Genomic DNA, 25,493 nt, shown 5'->3' with positions numbered 1-25,493 from the left:
CTGGCGGTCGCCAGTAGGTATATATAGTTAGGATTTTTTCTCTATGGGATTTTTGAAAATTCTATGTCTAATAACTTTGGCGTTTGTGGACGGAATTGGCTGAAATTTTCAGGAAAATGGAACATTTTGTTTCTGAGCAGCCCCTGAAAATTTGGGGGGGGTTCGTCAAGGGGGGGCCGAGAAAAAAGGGGGGTCCCAAAACGTGTTTTTAACATTGAGTTTTCCATAGGGCGGTTGGCCTCACTTTTAGCCCGAACGGCTGAATGGATTTGCACGAAACTTGGCAAAATTGTAGGGACTGGTAGCCCGATGTGCCTTTGCTAGGTCTCAATATATGTGTTCCAGTGGATTTTGAGAAATTAACGTTCAAAAAAAGATATATATCTGTAACTGCGGACCAGGCAGTGCTCCGGTTCGCGGACTTTACGCGTTACGGAGCTTTGTGAAGCGAAGGTGATTGGTTCTCCGGCGTCTGTAAACATTCCAAACAGTCCGTAGCGGCCGCCATCTTGTCTCTCGGTAGGATCGAGAGACAAGAGGAGGCCAAAGCGAAGGGGCAAATGACCATAAGGGGGCATAGTAGATCCTCCCTGACCCTCTAGGTTTGATGTGGAGGTTTTAAAAGGGCCCCGCGGGGCAAAAAAAAAAAATAATAATAATAATCGAACGGCTGAATCGATTTGCACGAAACTTGGCAAAATTGTAGGGACTGGTAGCCCGATGTGCCTTTGCTAGGTCTCAATATATGTGCTCCAGTGGATTTTGAGAAATTAACGTTCAAAAAAAGATATATATCTGTAACAGCGCTCCGCTTCGCGTACTTTTCGCGTTACGGAGCTTTGCGAAGCTGATTGGTTTTCCGGCGTCTGTAAACATTCCAAACAGTCCGTAGCGGCCGCCATCTTGTCTCTCGGTAGGATCGAGAGACAAGAGGAGGCCAAAGCGAAGGGGCAAATGACCATAAGGGGGCATAGTAGATCCTCCCTGACCTCTTAGGTTTGATGTACCATTTTGCCAAGTTTGGTGTAATTCCGTTCAGCCATTCAGGCTGTAGACGTATCTAAATGTCCTATGGAAAATTGCATGGGGAAAACACATTTGAAAGTGTTGAAATTTAGAACCAATTAAAATGTTACTTTGGGTTTGTATTTGTGTGTGATGAAAGTTAATTGGTTATGTATATATCTAAAATGAGAGGAAACCACAGCCATTTTGTGATACTACTGTCTGAGGTACATTTGTGAGGAATTTTTGGTGGTCAATTGCTGGTGTTTGATTTACACAGTACTAACACTTCTCCTACTTTTAAAAAAGTGAGTTGTTAATTTGTAAGGGGAACTATGTTGTACACTTGAAGATAATTTGAAAAATGTTTTCTGTTATTTATTTACAGTCCTTCTGTTATACTAAATACTTGATAAAGTTAGTTTTATATTATGTATTACTAAAAACGATAAATGAAAGTGATTATTTTTTTCTGCAATTTACAGCAAGCAATTTCAAAATAAAATGGCTCACAATGAAGAGACCGTGGCAATTTCTTTTGAATTATCCACTACATGTATTGAAATTGAGAGCACCAATAATGAAATATTGTCACAAGGAGGAGATGACTTGAATGATTTTTTGGATCAATCTGTTGATGGCGAATTTATCGAATGTTTGGAGACCATAGAGTTAGAAGAATCATCATTGCAGACTTTTCATGAGGAGATTCCAGATGAGATGATTGAAGAGGAAATTCCTGATGAGGACATGTTACTAGTTCTTTCAAATTTTGAAAATTCAGAAGAATAAATTTATATTTAGAAATCAAAAATTGTTTGAGACATTATTCATTTTTATTTTTAATTTATGAGGTTGTAGCGAAGTGATTGTAGTATAAAATGAGACTTATAGTATAGAGTGCAACATTTTTATGTTACATGGTAAGTTTACTCATATTTACTTTCCTTCTCCCACTATATTATCTCCAATGTGTATTTGACATCTCTTCTTCATCTCCGGCCTCCTTTCTCTCACTGTCTGTCTCTGATGCATCTTATCGCTGCCATTTTGTGTAATTACAGAAGAGAGTAAAAAAAAATAGTTCGGAACGTGAAAAGGGGGCAAAGTAGAGTACCCCTCACCTCCTAGGCCTTCTCAGGCGGTCCCAAAAGGATCAGTTTCTGCTTTCCTGAGAGATTATGGTATGAGTTCCATATACCACAATAACTTGCATTACAACATGCAAGATATCTATCTCCTATTACCAACTTTTGGAGATATTCGCGCTAAGCGCGAATATCTCCAAAAACTAACACCTGCCCTGAGCAGTTCTTAGCCATGTTATCCAATGGGAGGTGGATAACATGGCTAAGAGCATTAGCTCGGTAATGCATGAATATCGCTGACTTTTTAGCGATATTCATGCATTGCGGCCGTTTTTTATCGCATTTGCGATAAACCTTGATAATAGCAAGGTTTATCTTCGATAATTTCTGACGATGCTTAGCGGTAAAAAATTCGTTGCTAAGCATCGTTAGCGATAAATATCGCTTAACTTTGGTAATATGCACCAACGTCTGTTAACGTTCGATTCGAAGGAAATGAGGAAGTGTTGAAAAACATTGTCTGCGCCATCTTGCCTTTTTTGAAATGCCACACTTTTGTCGTGCACGGCAGCCATTTTAGATGCCTTGACCAGACCCACTCTCTGCACGCTGTCGATCCTTAGCATGGCTCCCCACCTTCGCAAGCATCTTCCCCAGGCACTGGTCACCCCCGCTCTCTGTGTTATGCATGGGCAATAAACCTCCCCCCATCTGCGCTGCTCTTCCTTGAGAATCACACTCTGTGCCCGCCCGACACCTCCCTTTCGCCCTATTCACTACCGCACCCTCTGACACTCCTCTTCCTCTGTGTCCGATTGTCCAGGCTATCAGCTAGCCCTGCAGATGTAGTTTATGGCCCCAGCTGTAAAGAATCACCCCTCTTCAAAGGAGTTATAGTAGATCAAGGCCCACACCCGATGAGATCCGTCACACCACACGTGTTCCTACTATCTGAAAACCATCCTGTATTGTGATTGGGGAGGGGACCGAGCCTGAAGCGGAAGATTCCAGGGATGACTCTTTGTACATCAAAGTTTTTACAATTATGTGTCATATTAAAAATATATAGCACTCCAACAAAGTAGTAGGATTATAAAACTTTAATAACTTATAAATATATACAACAAAACAAAAACAGTAAAAACATTTAAACAACGAAGAGACCGTGGCAATTTCTTTTGAATTATCCAATACATTTATTGAAATTGACAGCACCAATAATGAAATATTCTCACAAGGAGGAGATGACTTGAATGATTTTTTTGATCAATCTCTTGATGGCGAATTTATCGAATGTTTGGAGACCATAGAGTTACAAGAATCATCATTGCAGACTTTTCATGAGGAAATTCCTGATGAGGACACGTTACTAGTTCTTTCAAATTATGAAAATTCAGAAGATGTTGCCTGGGTGCCGCACTGATTTGGGTATCCGGCGTGGGGCGTCCCGGGGGGTGGATTGTCAGTAGCGGTCTGTTGTGCGAATAGTTCCAAGGCAGCAGAAAGCGCTGAAATCTGGATGTCACGAAGGTGATGTCTAGTAAGTTGCCGCCCAGCAAATAACGGCGTGGGGCGCCGCGGGGGTGAGTGAGTCCAGTAGGCACCACAGCTATACTTATCGGCATTGCAGAATTACTGCTGGGGACAATGCCTGTGCTGTAGCAGGGTCACAGCAGAAACAAAAAGGATTCTGTTGAAGATGTTGTTGGTTTTCAATTTGAAAACAGTTCTGGTGTCAACTGCTATGCTAATGTAGTGGTTAATGTTTTGTTTTCTCTAGAAAATGTAAAAGAGGGGGAGGCAGTCCATAGTTCCGGTAAAAGGGCAAAGGAAAGGATCGGTGGTTTGAACTATCAGTCAAAAAGGGGAGGGGGTGCAACAATTTTTCCTACCGGGTCACACTGTGCTTTCACCGGAACTGAGGTCTGCAGGATTCTAGTCATTCAAACTGAGGCTGGTAGCAGCATGGGAGCGCCGACGCCCCGCGGATACAGTTTCGTCACTCCACGGGCGATCATGGCAGTCATTCCCCATCGAGGGTGTCTGCGGGGGTCGGAGACTCCCGCGGCTCCTCTAGAATCTTCAAGGTCGTGGAGGACTACGGTGGTGGAGTCAACCAGTGACCGGGCCATTTCTTTATGCTGGGCCCGCTCTTGCCAGGTCGACCGCCATTTTGAGAGTTCGGTAGCTACTGGCGATCGCGGGGTCAAATGAGCGGACGGGCTCCACCCTGCCGGGCGAGACGTTGCAGCATCGCCACAGTGGAAGAACCCTTTTCCGGGCGCCTGGAGCGCTGAGGGTGCAGCTGGGAAGCCTTCACCTGGGGAGGCGGGAGAGGCCTGTTCGCATCGTCTCTCCCTCCCAGTGCACCCCACGGCGTCTCGCTTGACATTTGTTATGGCCGGACCAGGCGATGAGGATGAGGGGGGGGGTCGGATGCATGTGCAAGACATCCCCCCCCAGTGTTGTCGCAGCCATTATAAAAGAAAGAAGAAATGTCCCGTCCGTCTTTGGGCCGCACCTCCGGTGGATGGCGGCCGGACACCCTTTGCTCTGGCCCCATGAACGGGTTCCTTGGCTCATCGGCTGCAGCCGGATCCCGTCGGCCCCAGCCCCCGGCCGTTGGTGGCCGGACCGGGAGAGAGTGTGGAGGGACAACCTGCAACTCTCAAGGGCCACCGCGGCCGGACTGGGAGAGAGAGGGGAGGGTCGAGGACACGGACATTCCCCCCCCCTGAAACTCTTCAGTGTTGTCAATCCCCCTGGCCGGGTCCCGCTGGCCTCGGCCTCTCCTCCGGCTACACCCTACGTGATGATCTCCTGGCCGAGGCGTGGCAGCAGGACCCGCCTTATATGTGTTGCTTCCGGCTGGGCGTAGCCGAAAACCTGTTGCCCTTTGGAAGTTTCTAGAGTGGGGCGGATGTCTGCTGACTTCTATCTTTCCCAGTTTGCCGTTATTTGGCCGTGGCAGGCGGTGGGACAGACACGTTTTGGGGCAGTGAGGGGCGATGTTTTCAGGTTTCTTATTACGGGCTTACTTCTAACGTTTCTTGTTTCTAGGACAATAATAGGTTTTATCATTACGTATTGTTATCGTTTCTTTGTTTGTTATTTAATAAAAAGTTCATCAGTGGCCTACTGATTTTCGTTTTCCTATTCTTTTCTTTCCAGGTTGTTTCATGCTAAAGTTTCTGTTAACAGGATACAGTGATCACTTCGTTATTATTGCATATGTCCTTTTCACTAGGGGTGCTCTCTGGTCGGGCCAGATGACCTATCTCTAGTAAATGGTCCGGGTGAAACAGGTGCATCAATCAGTGGGGAGTAGATAGGCATGACAGATTACAACGGGGGAGAAAGGTCCGCATTACGTACCCTTTCACTACTTGCAAAGATTTTCCTACGTTTATTTGCAAACAGGGAATACCTCCAAAAAGAACTAATTCCCAAACAGTCAATGTTCGGACAATCAATCAATCAATGAGGAATGAAATAGGTACGACGTGTTAAAGGCTTGCGTTACCTACCCTTCACTATCTGCAAAGGGAGAGAGAATATTCCTATTCTTCCTCGTTTGCAGGCAGAGAAGATCCTTAAGAGAACCAACTTCGAACAATTCAATGCTCGATTCAAACAATCAACAAGGGGTACTGTGAACAGAAATGAACGCCGCTTATGTACATACACATTGCTATTTTCAACAGGTTGTTCCTAATGTTTCTATTTTAGCGAGGTCAAAAAGAGATCCCATTAGTGGCCTACTGATTTTGCTCGATTCCTTTTGTTTTTTTACACGATTTTTCGCTATCTGCAAAGACTAAACAGAGTATTGCGACTCTGTGCTTGTTTGTAAATAGAGAATGAACCAAAGAGAACAATCAATCAAATGGAGAGAGAAGCAGGCACGACGGATTACAACGGGGGCAAAGGCCTGCGTTAACTACCCTTCACTATCTGCAAAGAGAGAGTACTCCTAATAGAAATGAGGGGTGGGGGGCAGCATTCAAAGCAGATCAGTGTGCATAAACACGAAAATGTTTTTACTTACCACGTACTTGACATTCGACAGTGTATGATATTTGCTATTAAAAAACCATTGAAATTCACTGAAAAAACCATAGGTTATAGACCATATATAGTTAGGAATTAGCATTGACAAAACCTTGAAAATTCACTGAAAAAACCATAGGTTATAGACCATATATAGTTAGGAATTAGCATTTACAAAACCTTGAAAATTCACTGAAAAAACCATAGGTTATAGACCATATATAGTTAGGAATTAGCATTTACAAAACCTTGAAAATTCACTGAAAAAACCATAGGTTATAGACCATATATAGTTAGGAATTAGCATTTAAAAAACCTTATTTTACTCACACAAAACCATTGAAATTCCACTGCTGATCATGTCACATATTACATCATTCATGACATGGTCAGTGACATCACTGATGACATCACTGATGACATCTCAAATGACATCACTGATGACATCACTGATAACAACATCCAGTAACTGTATGTTTCTGTAAAGTTAAAATATGTCTTACATATTGAAGAATGAGTGGATGTATAAGTGTCTGGATGTCACTGACCATGTCATGAATGATGTAATATGTGACATGATCAGCAGTGGATTGCGGGTGCGCGATATATAGTTAGTGCAACTAACTATATATGGAATTTCAATGGTTTTGTGTGAGTAAAATAAGGTTTTTTAAATGCTAATTCCTAACTATATATGGTCTATAACCTATGGTTTTTTCAGTGAATATATATATATATATACTTACTGCTTAATGAATCATATGTAAATATCAAATAATATAAAAAAGATTATATACAACCTGAAACCTAAAAAAATGACACAGCATTAAAAATGCGTTTAATAAACATAGAAAAACCAAACTACATATGCAAATAGATGAAACTTTACAACAATATTTAATACATTAAGTTGTTGGGAATTTTTCATGTATCAAGGAGCATGGTGTATTGTTCACATTGTGGGTGGCTTTAGACCCAGATCTCTCTACTGCGGGTATTAAGCATTGTCCAGCACTCCATCAATCAATTGTTCTTTTCGCATTTGTCGCCCTATGTGGGACGGGAATACCCTGATATGGGTCCTGTGCTCACCATGCCACCCGAGTCAAGCTATCCTGGCTGATGAAGGGTGAACGTCAAAAGAACATGAAAGGGGAGTTCCCACTAGTAAGGAGGATATATTCCCAATTCTATAGGAAAGGCCCACAGAAAACTTCAATAGTATCAAATATTTCTTTTTATTAACATAGAAAAATAATTCATTTGTGAAAAGTTAATATTCAATGCATTTCTTTGTCATAATATTATTTGAGGTTATCATAAGAGACACAAACAAGAATTATAATAACAGCCTTAGGACAACAAAAGGGAATAAAAAATCGCACACAGCTCACTCACTCTTCCAGTCAAGCCCACATCATACCCATACCAATACACACACTCACATACAAACAAGAAACAAACCCAAAACCAGTCCAAGGATGCTTATTTCCAGTCTAGGGAAGAACTGGCCTGGCAGTTCAGGCTGGACTGTTCCCAAGGGGAAACTGATTTGCACGTGGCTTTGACCAAACTGAAATAGCATGAGCAATGGATATAGGCCCAGATCTCTGTACTGGAGGGTGAGTGTTTGACATTGTTCAGCATTCTATCATCTGTTCTTTTTGCATTTGTTGCCTAACGTGAGGTTGGTATGCCCAGACAAGTGAGCCATGCTCACTAGTCCACCATAGTCGAGCTAACCTGGCTGATGAGGGGGATACCCTGAAAACGGTACTAGGATGCTTGTTTCCAGTGTGGGGAGGACCTGGCTGGCATTTCAGGTTGGAAAGTTCCCATGGGGAACAGGGTCAAGACTGATTTTCATAAGGCTGGGTCCACACTGGAATGGCGTGGTGAGCAAAAAAACAATGGATTCATACACAGATCTCAGTACCGGGGGTGAGTGTTTAACATTGTTCAGCATTCCGCCCATTTATTTTACTTTTTGCATTTGTCGCCCTAAGTGGGACAGGTCTGCCCAGACATGCGTGCCATGCTCACCATGCCACCAGAGTCAATCTATCCTAGCTGATATGGGGTGATACCCCGAAAACGGCCCTAGGATGCTTGCTTCCAGTGTGGGAGGACCTGGTATGGCAGTTCAGGCTGGACTCTTCCCATAGGGAACAGGTTCAAGACTGATTTGCATATGACTGGGTCCAAATTGGAATGGCTTGGTGAACAAAATATTGATGGTTTTAGGCCCTGATGAGAGGTGCTTCCCCAAAACCTGACTGAGGATGCTTGTTTATAGTATGGGGAGGACCTGGCCTGTCAGATTGGGCTGGACTGTTCCCATTGGGAGCAGTGTCAAGTCTGATTTGTATATAGCTGGGTCCAAACTGGAATAGCGTGGTGAGCAAAAAAGCAATAGATTTAGGCCCAGATCTCTGTAATGGGGTTGAGTGTTTGATATTATGTAGCATTTTGTCTATCAATTGTTCTTTTTGCATTTGTCATACTAAGTATGATGGGGATGCCAGATGTGCGTCCTGTGCTCTCCATGCCCCCGGAGTCAAGCTATCCTGGTTGATATGGAGTGAGACCCCGAAATCATTCCTGGAATGCTTGTTTCTGGTCCAGGGAAGGACCTGGCCTGATAGTTTGGGTCGAGCTGTTCCTATGGAGAGCAGGATCAAGACTGATTTGCATATGGCTGGTTCCAAAGTGGAATAGCATAGTGAGAAAAAACGTGATGGATTTAGGCCCAGATTTCTGTACGGGGGTGTGTGTCACATTATTCAGAATTCCTTCATCAATTGTTCTTCTTGCATTTGTTGCCCTAAGTGCCATGGGTATGCCCTGACATGAATCCCATGCTCACTATGCCACCAGAGTCAAACTATCTTGGCTGGTGAGGGGTGATACCTTGAACCCGGTCCTAGGATGCTTGCTTCCAGTGTAGGGAGGGTCTGGCCTGGCAGTTCTATTTCGACTGTTCCCATGGGGAGGACGGTCAAGACTGATTTGCATTTAGCTGGGTCCAAACTGGAAGTGCATGGTGAGCAAAAAAACAATAGATTTAGGCCCAGATCTGTGTACTGGGGTGACTTGTTTGACATTGTTCAAAATTCTGTCCATCAATTGTTCTTTTTTACATTTTTCATCTTACCTGGGATGGGCAGGCCCAGTCCCTTGCTCACCACACCACCAGAGTCAAACTATCCTGGCTGATAAGGGGTGTTACCCCGACACCGGACCCAGGATGCTTGTTTATAGTCCAGGGAAGACCGGCTTGCCAGTTCAGCATGAACTTTTCCCATGAGGAACAGGGTGAAGCCTGATTTGCATATGGCTGAGTTTTACCTGGGGTGGCAAATAGAGCTAAAGAACGATGATCGATTAAACCCAGATCTGTGGAGTTAGTGTCTAAAAAGTTTCAGTGCTTCTTCCATTATCTTCTTGTGCTTCCTTCGTAATTTAGGAGTTCAAATGTATTATTTCCACTCCAGACTTAACCACATTGGAGAATGTGTTGGATTGGACTATGGGGGTTCAGGGTTACTATTGCAACTCCAAACTTCACCACATTGTTAAAAGTTTGGATTTTCTGTGCAAACTCCAAACATCATTACATTGGGGGAAATATTAAACTTTGGGGGCTTCAGATTTAATATTCCCACTCCAAAGCTAACCACATTGGGGAAAGTGCTTGCTTCGGGCGGTTCAATGTATTATTTCAACTCTAATCTCCACCTAGGGGCAAGTGTTGGGTTTTGGGTGCGAGGAGGGTGTTTAAATTTACAATTTCCCCTCCAAACGTAACCACATTGGTTGTGTTGTATTTTGAGGGGAGTCCGATGTACTATTCCGGATCCACACTATACAGCATTTGGGAAAATTCCAACTCCAAAGTTAGGCTTTGGGGGCATGCAGGGTCAAATTTACTATTACATTTAAAACTTACAGAGTTAGAGGGGTCAAAATTAACTATTCCAATTTCAAACTTAACGATACTGGGTAAATATTGGACTTTGTGTTGGGGGGTCAGATTTACTATTCCCACTTCAAACTTAAACACTATGTGGAAAGTGTTGGACTTTGTGGAGTGCGCAATTTTATTATTCTAACTCCAAATGTAGCTATATTGGGGAGAATTATTATATTGGCGGGGGGATGTTCAGATTTACCATTCTCACTGCAAACTTCACTACATTAGGGAAAGTTTTGGACTTTGAGGTGTTCAGATTTAGTATTCCAAATCCAGACTGCACCACATTGGGTAAAGTGTTGGACTTTGGCAGTGGCCGATATGCTAACCCCACTCAAAATGTAACCACTTAGGGAAAGGGTTGGACTTTAGGGGTGCAGATTTACTATCCCATCTCCAAACTTAACCACTTCGGGGAAGTTACAGGGCTTTGAGGGTGTTTATCAAATGTATTATTCCAACTCCACTCATAGCCACATTAGGCAAAGTTTTGGAATTTTGAGGGGGGGGAGAGCGTGGCAAATGTACTATTCCCACTCCAAACATAACTGCCTGTAGGAAAGTACTGTAATTGTACCTTTCAAAATTACCTTCCTCCACAAATTTTTTTTTGCTTTCGTTTTTCTTTATTCAACTGAACAATCAGCACAAAGGAATTCTTACATGGTGCATTAATGAAATTAGAGTCGAAACTGTTACAAATATGATCATTATCAGCAAAGCCACCTCCCCTTCCCTTCCATTGATCAATTGAAAACAGTGTATGTCAGTGGCAACTGTCGTCATGGTTATGTGGTTGCGCCCTGGACCAGGGAAGAGTCTCTGGTAGGTTGAAGGAGTAATCTTTTAAAGCGTATTGGGCTCAAGTCTCTGCGTCTGAGTCTCCTGAGTGGTGTGTCTTGTGGACTGTTGCGTGTCACCTCCCATATCCAACCCCGAGGTTCTCCCACAAATTATTAATCGAGATAACACTAACAAGATTATACCACAGACATTCATTTTAATCATCCTAAAAAGTAAACCAGTGTGAAGGATCAAAATATTTATAAATAAAATGTTCCTATCTTTCAAATTACTAAATGTAAAAAAATGTGAACATACTTATTATTTAGTTAAAGATATAACAACATTAAAAAAGTTGTTTAAACATGGGAAAAATATTTCATACAAGCATTCAAATTTACATAATTAAAAAACAAACTAAACTAAAACATTAAATATAATTTGTTAAAAACATTTACTACATATATTTTCTTAAAATAGAAATGAACATTTAACACAATTTTAAATATGTTGTATAAATGAAAAAAAATCAGAGTACTTCCTTCCCTATTCCATGTAAACTAAACAACATCCCCTAAGAGTTTCATGCAAATTAAATCCAAACATTATATTAAAACAAAAAACACAGAAAATACTTTAAAAAGCAATATACGTTATGTTATAACACACTACAATATCTTTACAACAATATTAAAAGAATACTTTTAGAACTATAATCTTGCATGTAATATTTCCACCCACAATATTTTAGACATCTGGATATTTAGGAAGCAATATTTATGTTGGAAATGTGCCCTTTGTACAGGGCTCCCATAGATGTTTGCCTTTTGTTACTACCTGTTTTGTTGTTGTCCATAGGACTCTTTTCATGCATCTCCTGCTGACCAGTGGCAAAGTGCGTTTGCCCTCCTTTTTAAACAAGATAATATTTGCTAAGCGTATTTGGAACATTGCCTTTACTTATAAGTCCCTTGTATATGGCACTATATGTACCAATGACCTGTAAATTGAATGCTCCAAGTGGGTTGTAGCACTCATTGTTTCACCCACTAAAGTAGCCAAGTAAAACATGTCTACATGCTTGCCCTTGTGACCTGTGTGTGCAGTCTTAAACTGCAATTTCGACTTCGCAGGCCCAAACCTTCCTTTTTAGTACTTACAAGTCACCCTTAAGGTAGGCTTTGAAACCCCATAGGGCAGGGTGTATGGTATTTAAAAAGTAGACTTGTATATTTGAGGGTCTGTATCTGGCCCATGCTCCATCACTGTCAGCCTAACTGTGTGAGACCAGGTAACCACAGTTAGTGCCCTGTGACTTTTGGCTCTGTTTTGAACCTAAACCGTTAAGGATTCATAATTCTGGTTATACTGATTGGATTTTTGTGGTGTTTTGGTGTCATTTTGTTTATCAAAATAGTCTGTGTTTTTCAAAATGAGGTTGTATTTTCATTGTGTTTTGTTTACACATTATTACTGTTTGAGTACTGCATAAATACTTGCCTCTAAGTCAAGCCTGGCTGCTTTTGTGGCAATTTACCCAGAGGGGAAAGCACAGGTTTATTAAGTGACTTATGTGGTTCACCCTGACAAGTATCATAAAGTGAGCTCTTACTGCCTTCAACAAATATTCCAATTTTTTACAATTTGTTTCTCAATATATTTTATCCATGATATTTTGTTGAAACATGCTCTGTGTGGTTATCTATGAGGAAAAATGGTGTACTCATTTTTCTCGGTTATATCATCATGGTTGCCCTGTCAATTCAGTGTCTATGGAACCTTTGGCAAATCATTGAGCTCTCTAAAGCCCTTGTGATCACCCCTTCTAATAAATGTCATGGGACAGTAGGAGCCCCAATTGATTTGTATAAGCTAAATGGACCTATGAACACTCTACATTATGAGGGTCCCTAATGCCGTTTATGGCTTTTCAATATTACCAATTACTTGGCACTCCTCAGTGATAATTTAATGATTTAAAATGACAATTGTAGAGACTCAATCTTGATTTGTCTACAAAATTGATAGGCATGGTTGTTCTGGGGAGAATTTCTGATGTTCAGAGTGTGTTCAGACCTGTGATCTCATTTGAAGTTTTACTGAATACAACCAATTCTGTAACTCCTCTGTGCAGGGAGAATATCCCTACGATAAGGTCTAACACTGATTATTCTAAACCATTTTATGTGGACCACCAAGTGCTCCTTCCTTATTAGATGACTGCAGAGAACTATTTTGGTTCACTCATATAATATTTATTTATGTATGTATGTATTTATTTATGTGGAATGTGAGTGTTATAAACCACTGAAATCCAAAGCCACTTCTGAACACTGGTATGAAAAGTCCTACTTTGATTCTATTTCCCCTCCAATTCAAATTTCTACTCAGAAAGATTCTCCTCACTATAATGACGATCTCTGGCACTGTGACTTAGGGCCTAATTATGAATTTGCTGTCCCCAATGGTGATGGTCCCTGGACCTCCAGACTGGTGGTCACCCTCCGTGTTACGACTACAGTGGTGGAACTGTCACAGGACAGCTGCTACCACTGTGATCCTTGAGTCTGTGGCAGTGGCAAAGTGGTCAGAGACCATAATATGCTGCTGCAGTGCCAAGCATATTATGAGGTTCCTCACTGCCCTCCTTTCATAGTAGTGAGCCCGCCATGAAAAGTGTGGTGGTGAGGAAACTAAGGAGACCATACAGGGCCCCCTTGGTGCCTCTGTGCAATGGGATACATGCAAGGGTGCATGTAGTGTGCCCCCCTGTCTGAATACCTCCCAATGTTCCTGCACGGAGGAAATGCACACCATTGTGCATTTCATTCCATACAGAAACGTGCTTTTGCGTTTCTATTGTGGTGTCTTTCTAAGGCTGGCTGCCTGGGTCTGTCAAAGCACTGCACGCTAGACCAGGAGGAAAAACCCTGATCTGGCAGGTGGTCAGCTGACAACTTTAGTGGTGTGGAAGTTGGGCGCAGGCATGGCGGCCCACTGCCACACTGCCAAAGTCTTAATCAGGCCCTTAGCTTATCAAACTCAACTGAATAAATGTAAATACCAGTCTTTTAACAGAAAGTCTTTACAGAAGTGAATCTTCTAAATGACAAATCTCTTTAATGATTTTCTCCCACACAGAAACGATGATCCTGTATTTATTGGAATGCCACTTGTCATGTGAAAAGAGTACAAGTGTCTCTTGTCTTTTGCTAATGGCAATGGGTGGAAGAAGTGCTGTCCTATTTGCCATTGAAGTAATCATGAAATAAACAGCACGAGTTACTAGCCTCACTGATAACATTTGCTCAAATCATGGATTGATCCTCTTTAGCTCCCCAGAAAGCATGATTTTCTACTGTGAAATAATAATAATAAAATAATTCTAAAAATCACTAGCAGCATAATCATGATGGTCATTATCATCATCATAATAAAAACCATGCTAAGTGTCTTATTCTATCTATTTACTCATATTCAAATCAGATTAGAGCAGAGAAAAAAGACAAGAATTGTACCATCAGCTCACATTCATTACCTGGGCTGAAAACGGTCACAACAACACGGGTTCATGCACAGTTAAAGCAGCGCACATTCTAGCTGCTGGAATGGGCAGGATTGGGAGAGGATACAGTGAGATAAGTGGAGTTGGTGCAGGGTTTTGGGGGGTAGGTAACGTTTTTTAAGGGTTGGGTGTAGTTTTCAGGGCAGGGGCGGGGCAGGTTTATAGGGCCCGGGGTCATTTTTAGGGCTTGGGGGGGTCAGGGAAGTTTTTAGGACTCAGAGGGGTTGGGTCATTTTTAGGGCTTTCGTGACAGGGAAGTTTTTAGGACTCGAGGGTAGGTGGTTGGTTTTCAGGAGGAAGGAGGTAGTTTTAGGTCTCAGGGTAGATGCTTGGGGGCTGTTTTAGGGCTCAGTGTGGGGGCAGATATTGGGGTACTTTTTAGAACTGGGTCAGTGAAGTTTTTAATGCTCGGGAAAGGTGTTGGTTTTAGGTCTCAGGGCGGGGGCTTGGGTGGTCTATTTAGGGCTCAGAGCAGGGGGTAGGACTTGTGGTACTCACACCTACCTGAAAAGTCTTAACCACGCATATGTCTTTGCCATACATGCCTTAACAACGCATTTGATTGTAAAGGCATGAGTGGTAAAGGCATATGCGTGGGTAAGACATGTGTGGTTCAGACCGGGTGAACCGGCAGGCGTGGTAATCACATATGTGGTTCCGTCACACAAGCAACCTGGGCATACCTTAACAACTCTTTGTGTTATTTTAAAGAAGGCAATAGCTATGCCTCTTTGGGTAATTGTCAGCATTGGCTTGTTCCAAAGGCAGTGCAGTCCTGCATCTGACAGGTCACACCGTAGCTAAGTAAGTGTCAATCACTGTTGCTCTGGATCTTTTCCCTAAGATCACATACCACCATTTCCTATGGAGTCATACAACAGTGCGGCTCCCAGCCAGACCTACCCATGCTAATTTCTGTCATTCTTCTGCCTCTGAAAATGATCACATTGACATTTTTCAATTTCCAGGGAATAGATTTTTTTAAATAAAAATGCTTCCTTATTGTGACCTTTGGGGTAGCTTGAGGAAAGAAAAGTTTACTTACACGACCTCCAGTACATTTTGGACAAAAACAACCTCAAAGGCGTTCCTCATGCATCTTCTAACCCTCATTCACAAGTCCAGACAGAACGAAAAATATCCTGTAACAGTTGAAGCTTTGTAAACATCTCTCATGAGTTTAATGTCTTCGTCTACTTGTCAAGCAATGACTTGTCCTCTTTAAAACAATCCATCTCTAAAGGTTGTGGCATTGTGCATAATAGGAGAATTGCCTAGCTTGTTCTCGCCATCTACCAGTTCTATGAAACACATTGTATTAAATTCAGGATTCCTTACTGGTGTTGGACAGTTTGATTTATTTAAAATTGTGGTAGTTATACAATTTAGATTCATCCACAACCTACTGTGTAGCTTTCGGCCTTTTTAAATGGAGTTCAAATTTCCTGTATGCTCATGCAAGGCATGGATTTTGACACAAAAGGAGCCAATTTAAAACTTCCCAAAAGACTCTCTAATAGTATCATTTTATTTTAGCTTCAAGCATGTGCCTTTCAGCAGCATGACCCATGACCTTCATCGCCCTTGTTCTTCTACTGAGCTCGACTGAACTTCACTCATGCTTTCTTTTAATTCAAAATAGTCTTTAACCAGGTCACCTTTCTCAAGATTTAGACCCTTATTTGCCAGTAACCTAGAACTCGCCAAGAGTTCTCGACCTTGTCTTACTCATCAAACCCAAGTCATTTTATGGACTTCAGGAAATCATTTCTGCATTTCCTATGCTGCATTTTGGCTACACATTTGCTGGCTCTTTCCTGTCTACATTTATATAACAGGGCATTAGCATGCATGCCTCAATAACCGAGTACCCAAATTGCTTGGAATTTAATAATTAAAATGACAACGAAGATAGATATTAATGTGTTTGTCTACGTACATTCCAGAGTATTGTTAAGAATAAAATATTCTTTCATCTCACATAAGCTAAAGTTTATGGCATGTTACATCATGCTAATTTTCTGCACAGATAGCACAAATCTGGCATAACTTCAAACTCACTTGCCTCCAGAACTTCATGTTACAGAGAAAAGGTTTGTAATTGGTTTGCATCAATTAAAGTTGAATGAAATGGAGCCTGCAGCTAAGTTCTCTGAAAAGCTCTTATCCGTCAGAGACCATTATCAACCCGCTGTAAGATCACCAACACGTGTTTAATGTGATTGTAAGTGGCTAATGCCTTTTAATGTCAACTTTGAAAAATAAATTGACAACGTTAAAAATATATAGACTTTATGTGAAATTTTATAGCACAATTACGTTCAATGCAGAAGCTTCCTAAAAGAGGAGTATAAAACATTTGCTGCACTTTTAATTGATTTGATGAAACTTGCCATGGATAATATCTCTACTAAACTCCATATAAATCCAATGCAATCCTCATACTTGGATTCCTTTCAAATATAGGGGCTTATTTATGAGAGCCCTGAGTCACTTTTGCACCACTTACAGTGGTAGGTTTGTGGCAGAAGATTTCCAATCCGATTTATGAAGCCACGCAAAGCCACCCTGCATGGCTTTGAGTGGCCTCATAAATTATGAGTTAGGCAGCACAGCGCAAATCACTGCATTGACTCACTCTGCGCCCGGAAACTATTCCATGTGCGTTGTGGTTGGTATTCCCACGCAACCCACATGGAATTTGATGCTGCCCCAGATCTACAAAATCATGTAAACCTGGGGAAGCGCCAAATCTGTACACCTCCCGAGGTGAAGCATAACGAGGAGAAATATGTTTCTTTCTCCTCGTTTATAGGGTCGAGTGCATGCATCTCGCATGTGAGACAATGCTGTATAGAGAAAGGGCTTGGAGCCCACCCATTGCTTTACCATTTGTTGGCTTCATGTCACTCTTCTTTACAGCCTCCTTTATTGCCCTGTGAGGGGAAACATAATTTCCGATCATTGCTGTGGACCAGGGACTAAGCACAGATTGGTTCAAGTTAACCTGTGCCTGTCCACTGCTCCCGACATAATTGAGGTACTATTTCTATCCGCCTCTCACTCCTCCTGCCTGCTGCCTCCATAGAGCTTGTGCTGTTTTTCTTGTTATATGTGATGTTGGCCTTTTCGTTCATTCTAGCGGCAGCTTATTCACTAACAAGTGAGCAGGTTAATGCATGAACTGTCACTGTAAGATTTTAAACTCTCTAATCAGATGTTTGAGTCTTGTGAGTGCAGACACTTAACAGTAAGGTGGATGCAAACACTTAACAGTAAGAGCCACAGAGTAACGAGTTATTAATGGAGAAACAAATCTGAAACGGAAAAAAAACTTTCTTCATTCTTTGCTGCAGCTACGCCCGAGGCCTACTGCTTTTCTTAACAAGTGAACAGCTGCTCCTCTTGTTGCAGTGGAACATATATTTTTAAGTTGAATCATGAGGTCTGCTGTACCAACTTGAATGTTTAGACAAAGGGTTCAGCACTAAACAACAATTCTCAGAAATTCCACATCAATGTCCAAAACAGTAGACACATGGAAAGATATCCAAATCCAAGATGTTGGTTTCTGAAAGGATTTCTCGTTATTTCTTTTTTTTCAAAGGCAGAAGATCACAGCCAACGCGTTTCATCTTCCAAAGAGACTTCTTCAAGGCTATTGAAAAATACATACAATTGCAATTTAAAAAAAAAAGATTTACAAACATACAAACACATAAAGACACAGTCAAAACAGTTTAAAAAAACCACATGTATTATATATATGGTATCAATGATAAAAAACGTATATATCTCTTTGGATTATAAAAAGGCATATATACAGAGTTTCTTTGGGAACACTTGCAAAAAGGATAATGACATATATTTGGCACTACAATAGGCAGATCATAGCTCGTATCAAAGACATTATTCATTAGTGAGCCATTATAATAGATGACATACCTTCCCAAAATAGGAACAGTATATTCATACAGGCGCTTGTATATGTCATTTGTTTCGAGGTCCCATGTTCAGAAGAATTCTATGTGATTAAAAATGTTTACATGTAATAAATGTACAATACATGAGATACTATCTTCTCATGTTCATAAATGTTACAGTTCTCAATATAAACATCTACATTCACAATGGTATATTCATATTCAACTGCTGCTGCAATGCCTGGAAGTTGTCCTAGTTCTATAGTTAGTCATATAACTCTTCAAGAACAAGGAGAGAACTTTTTCTTGAAATATCTCCCAAATGCAAATAAAGAACCTCTACATGCGAGAGCAGAAGCCATAGAGACCTTTATACCTAGCTAGGCGATATCATGTCTTTGGTTTAGCCTTAATTTAAAACTGGTAGTGTGTTTTTAGTGCAACCATGGTTTAGAAACCAGTGATGTAACAAGATTAAAAATATATATATATTATGATAACTAACCAATGTATTCTCAATATTACAGCCAATATTTTCCATAGACACATATGATGTATGCAAACATTAATGTTGAACCAAGTTGTCATATCAATTTTGGGCAACAGGGCCGTTGATAAGGCACAAAACAGTTATATCCAATTGAAGTCAGAAACACCCCGTATAGTGATGTGTCTGATCTGCACAATTATTTTTTTTTAAATCCATAATTGCCGCATTTATTATTCCCTTAGAGGGGTGATGTCAACTAGAGAAATACTATTTTATGTTGGTAAAAAGGAATACATGTTTCTTGGCTTAGGCAATTCTCGTATTACAGTTCCCGAGATATCCGCGAAACGAAGCATGTTGCCACTATTTTGCATACTGATGGAAAACGTTAGTGCAGCGGTATCACGTCGTGATGTGCAAACGCAGGGGCCATCTTGAATGTCCTAAATTTGCTATGTGTAGCAAAGATTAGTGAATGCCAGGCTACTGATGTGTGTCAACAAATATATACAACTCATTTAAAAACTTGACTCATTAACCAACTCTGTATCCAATAACTCATTGTGACGAGGATATAAAGGCCATATTTAGCCAGCAATGTAAAGTTCACAACGAAAGAGGATAAACGATCCCTGTTCTATTTGTGGCAATATATTTATTTATTTATTTATTTTATTTATGGGCTTATATAGCGCTATGAATAAACTCCCAAGGGAGTATCTCCGCGCTGTAACTGCAGGTACAGAACTGAAAAAGGAGCAGGTAGTTAAAATACTGTGAGCAGGAAAGCATTAAAAAGAACCAAACAGAAAAGTTTTAAAATGTTTTCTGAATTGACGGTGGTCATTACAATGCCTTAATGACAACGGAAGCGAGTTCCACAGTTTGGGACCCACGACAGATAAGGCTCTACCACCCAACCTGGTTTTAGTGATTTTTGGAACATTTAGTAGCAGTTGGTCGCTAGATCTAAGGGCACGGATGGGAACATAAGGAATAAATTTGTTCGCCAGGTACTCAGGTCCCAATTGGTTGAGGCCCTTGTGGATGGTACAACAAGTCTTAAACTTCACTCGTTGACGTATTGGCAACCAGTGGAGCTTATAAAGTAACGGTCTGGAGGGAGATCTAGGGGGTGCATTTAGCACCAGCCTCGCTGCCGTATTTTGCACCACCTGCAAACGGTCCAAAACCTCCTCACTTGCACCTGCCAGGAGCCCGTTACAATAGTCGAGCCGGCTGATGATCAGAGCCTGAACAAGGGTTTTCCTATGAGAGTCAGGGAGGAAAGGGAAGATTTTACGAAGAAGGCCAATTACATGAAAGCAAGAACCTACAGTGATGTTAACGTTTTGCTTCATGGTTAGCTCTGGTTCCAGTCTGACGCCCAAGTTCTTGACTATTGTTTTTGGCACAGGGACCGGCCCTAGGTCAGAGGGCCACCATTCAGGGGACCATTGAATCCTGGCTTCACCAAAGAGCATCACCTCTGTCTTTCCAACATTGCATTGTAAAAAGTTGGAAGACATCCACCTTGCAACTGCCTTCATCCCCTCGGAAAAGGATTGTAAAATTTCCGGGGTAAGAGTTTTAAAAGGGAAAAGCAGCTGCGTGTCGTCTGCGTAGGACACTGGACAAAAACCAAAAGCTCTAGTAACACCTGCCAAGGGGGCCACATAGGTGTTAAATAGCGTTGGGCTCAAACATGAGCCCTGTGGTACCCCCTTGGAAATGTTAACTTCCTCCGATTTAAAGTCACCCATGATGACAGATTGGGTGCGATTGGAGAGAAAGCTTCTGATCCAGTCCAGTGCCCTTCCGCCGATTCCACTCGCAGACAGTCGTTCGATCAAGATGGTGTGGGAAATCGTATCGAACGCTGCCGATAAATCCAGTAACACCAGGACAACAGAATAACCTCTGTCCTGGTACAACCGAAGATCGTCTGTTACCGACATTAGAGCTGTTTCAGTACTGAATTTAGGTCTGAAACCTGACTGCGAGGGATCTAGACTACCAGAGTGTTCTAGGTAGGTGGATAGGTGTTTATTGGTGTGCTTTTCGATGATTTTCCCTAAGAAAGGTAGAAGGGAAATGGGCCTCAAGTTGGACATGTTAGACCAAGGAATGGATGTATTCTTCCTAATAGGTCTAACTAAGGCTTTTTTCCAGGCCAATGGGACCACTCCAGATGCAAGTGATAGGTTTACCAGTCTTAGCACATCAGGACCTAGTAAACTCCCCAGCGGACCCATAAGTCTGGCTGGTAGTAAGTCTGCCGGGCTTCCACTTTTAATATCAGAAAATAGTTTCTGAACTTCCAACAATGATATTTCAGGGAATTCGTTAAAAGCACAAGTGTTGGTAGAAGTTGTCAGGGTGGAGGTCCCAGTGTCTAGACTAGTTAAGTCAGGACCCAGTGCTTTTATTTTATCATAGATGGCATCAATTTAACGGTATATAACGGTAGCAGCCATCTTTGATGTCCCGCATCCAGCTAGCCATAATTAAAATGGTTGTTTTTAAAAGAGTAGGGCTATTGCATATCTCAACTAGTTGCAGTACGAGCATAGTTGCTATCAAGCTGTATTTATTTTATATGTCGGATAAACTACTTATATCCATAGCATAGTCATTTTTGGAAAGCTAAAGCAGCTTATTAGTTTAAGCAACAGTGCATATAGCATTATCTTGTCTCGGTGTCACTCACCAGCAGTGGCATGGTAACCTGCGGCGCACATTCTTCTGGTTTTCCTAATGGAAACCGAACGCACGGAGAATGGCATTTTTAATTCCCCAACCCGGAAGTGTTTGAAACTTGGTTATGTGATGAAAAACGAAAGCGTCAACCGATGCCCTCCAAAAAGTGTAAAGGAGGCAGCCATCTTAGAACAGTATGAGGCACCGCATAAGCAAATATATCACCACATGGAACATTCTGTTCCATTAGTTGAACAGTTGTCCATGTGTGAAAAAAGGATTAAAAAAACTGTTTTAGAAGTTAATGTAGAAATCCTGCATGAGATTGCACAAAATTGTGATCAACCGGTTCCACAATGACCCACATATATATATTAAGTAATCAAACATCTATACATCACCATATGGGCAAACGAAGACATCCGCAAAGTAGTAGACCAACTATGTTATACAGATGATTTCCCAATATCAAATCCATGCAAAGCCAGAGTTATTGTCAAAAATCCGGTCGGCCATTTTTGAAAAATGAATTGTAAAAAAGAGACGAGCACATAATGAATGTCACATTGTTACTTGGAGCAAATAAACCTCACAAGTTAGATACTAGCACAAGAAACCTGCTAGGATTTCGTCCTTAGAGCCTAATTGTGCATTAGGGAACACAGTAAAGTATGTGATTAGGTTACTGTGGTTATGCGTCAAACTATAACCATTATGTGCATAGTAAGCGATTGTCTAACTCAGCTGGAATTATATTCCTCCATCGTGTATCAATCACAATGCATCAGATTGGTTTAAAGCAAAATTATTTAGCTCACATCAATTTATATTAACTGTAGTGCTCGTATTTTATATGAGGAACTCATGCATTTCAAAAAGCCAGACGGCATTTGGATGTCATTGCCCCTCAACTTCAATGTTGTTTCTGTATATACCAGAAAATATATTTAACAAATGGAGTGAACAGATATGTCCCCAAATGTTCTCAAATCATAATGGGCAGATATAACATTTCAGATTCCAATGTCAGATAGTGGATACATGCATGTAGACTATGAAAATCATGTATAGTCAGAGATTTAAAATGTCAAAATTGTTTTAGCTATGCATTTAATCAATAGCTCAAATATAGAGCAATTTAGTCAATTTGCAGTAGTTCAATATTCAGTTGAGCAAATATGGGCATCCGCCCATTTGCATTTGCAATCAATATACTTCTTCAGCAAGCGTTCTCCAAATGGTCTCACAAGAAATGAAGTAATTCATCATTAATATTAAGCCCAAACCTAACCACCCTGAGACGACATATCCAGGACGCCTCTCACTGTCTGAGGGCCAATTCTCTGTCACCCCCTCTCTCAGATATCTGGAAATGATCAATACCACAAAAGGTGATGTTTTTGTCATTTGGGTGATCATGATGTATGTGCATGGCAACCGGGTATTTCACATCAGAGTTTTTTATTGCTCTCGCATGTTCTTGAATTCGCAGTTTAAGACTACGAATGCTACTGCCAATGTATGCCTTTTTGCAGGCACATACAATTACACTGTAAACGTTGTATTGCAGTTAATGAAGCAATTTATGGAAAACTCTCTCGAGTGGCTGCCACTGAACTTTTTGCATCTGAGACCATGCCGTATAGAGAAAGGGCTTGGAGCCCGCCCATTGCTTTACCATTCGTTGACTTCATGTCACTGTTCTTTATAGCCTCCTTAATTGCCCTGTGAGGGGGAAACATAATTTCCGATCATTGCTGTGGAGCAGGGACTAAGCACAGATTGGTTCAAGTTAACCTGTGCCTGTCCACTGCTCCCGACATAATTGAGGTACTATTTGTATCCGCTTCCCACTCCTCCTGCCTGCTGCCTCCATAGAGCTTGCGCTTTTTTTCTTGTTACATGTGATGTTGGCCTTTTTGCTCACTCTGGCGGCTGCTTGGTCACTAACAATTGAGCATTAATGCATGAACTGTCACTGTAAGATTTTAAACTCTCTATTTAGATGTTTGAGTCTTGTGAGTGCAGACACTTAACAGTAAGGTGGGTGCAAACACTTAACAGTAAGAGCCACAGAGTAACGAGTTAATAATGGAGAACCAAATCTGGAATGGAAAAAAAACTTTCTTCATTCTTTGCTATAGCTGCGCCCGAGGCCTACTGCTTTTCTTATCAAGTGAACAGCTGCTCCTCTTGTTGCAGTTGAACATATATTTTTAAATTGAACAATGTGGTCTTCTGTACCAACTTGAATGTGCTCGGGACATTTACAAATCAGCATCACTTTTGAAGTAGTATTTCCAAATAATGTAATGACTGTATGTGACTAATTGATACAGTCCGGTCGTTTACCAAATCATTCTATTCTGAGAGTTGTAGTTTTTCTCTGATTTAATTAGAGTAACACATTTTCTTTTTTTGTTTCCAAATTATTTTTATTGGGATTTCAAGAAAAAGAACATTGTAAATCATAAAAACAATAATAGCAATAATACTGACAGTTAAAAAATTAACATACTGACAGTAAAATAAAAAAATTAAAATAAAAAGCAAGGAAGAACTACAAAAGAAGAAGAAAATGCCAAGAGGTTACCAGCTTAGTGATGGTTGGAATTGTGGTTATGCTAGAGATACAGGTGGTCTATATATATCACATTCTTCAGACGGACTATGATAAAGTTAATTTGCAGGCATACAATTGAATACATAAAAGTTTGTATATGATGCACTATGAGGATAACATGTTAGAACAATGGATACAGTAATATAGTAATCACATTCCCATATCCTAAGTGCAAAACTAATGTCAAGATATCAATTAACAAGAGATTCACACATGTCTGCCCAAATCGAAACCGACTGTATAGTATTCAGACATCATGGGGTAGCGTGAGGCATTTCCTATGTGGAACGATCCTTATGTGAAGGGACAGGCGAGAGGACTCATGTACGAAGTCGAGATCCATAAGGAGGGTGTTAGTGCAGTGGTATTCATCAAGAAGTTCAGTAGAGTGTATGTGTTGGATTGTTGGGACTTATGAATTTCACAGAGGGTCATAATTAAAGGAAAAGACATCAAGGGACCTCCATAACTTCCTAAGTGTGGGGCGCCAGGCCGAAAAGTGTAGGGAGATATTATCAGCCCATGTGAGAAAGGACAACCATTCTTGCCACATTCTGAAAAAGACTTCTTTCGAGTTTTACTAATTATTAGGTACTATTTTCAGGCAAGTGTAAGCATTAGATCTAACTGATAGCGGTCATTCTCACCCAGAAGCATTCGTTCTAAAAAAATTCCCCCAAGGATATAGGAGAATTGCTTGGAGGGGTCGATTGTGAATGTTTTGTTTATACACTTGTATATTTTGTCCCAATATGTTTATAGGATGGGGTATTGGAAGAGCATGTGAGCTAGATCACCAACATGTGCTTTACAATTCCAGCATGTAGGGCTCTGGCTGAGGTTAAGCTTAAAGATCCTTTCAAGGGTCCTATATGTCCTGTTTATTAGCATAAGTTTTGTTTGGGATAGTATTGGAGAGATTTTGTTTGAGAAGGGAGTTTTGTGTATCTTGTCCCAGTCGAATGGGATGTTCCTAGTGTTAGATTCAGATTCCCATTTCATCTTGCTTTTCAGGTGCGATTTCCGTGGTTTTTGGGGATAAAAGTTTGTAGATTTTAGATACAGTGTACCCTGTCTTTAGTAGCTGGAATATCCTTGGTAGGAACGGCGGTTCGGTAGGTATTATTGAACGTATTGTGAGCTGTGCCTTTAGTTTCAGAAATGTATAAAAATCTAAGGGGTCTAAACCAAAAGGAAGATTCCCTGTAAAGAGATCTTTGACTAGATTTATGGCATTATTTGACCATTTTTCCCTAAATAACATTTCTCCATCCATCTTTAGGTATGGGTTGC

General features: G+C 41.0%; 1 protein-coding gene across 1 annotated transcript in view; it reads left to right on the top strand.

Moving 5' to 3' along the window:
- IL1RAPL2 (interleukin 1 receptor accessory protein like 2) overlaps positions 1 to 25,493 on the top strand; it is a gene marked incomplete at its 5' end in the record, with an annotated part of 1,483,925 nt that overhangs the window by 381,439 nt on the left and 1,076,993 nt on the right. The window lies entirely within an intron of this gene.

The sequence above is a fragment of the Lissotriton helveticus genome, chromosome 4_1, assembly GCF_964261635.1.
Source record: "Lissotriton helveticus chromosome 4_1, aLisHel1.1, whole genome shotgun sequence".
In the NCBI taxonomy this organism is placed as follows: domain Eukaryota; kingdom Metazoa; phylum Chordata; class Amphibia; order Caudata; family Salamandridae; genus Lissotriton; species Lissotriton helveticus.
Note: the sequence above shows the minus strand (reverse complement) of the source record. Positions and strands in the feature narration are given on the sequence as shown.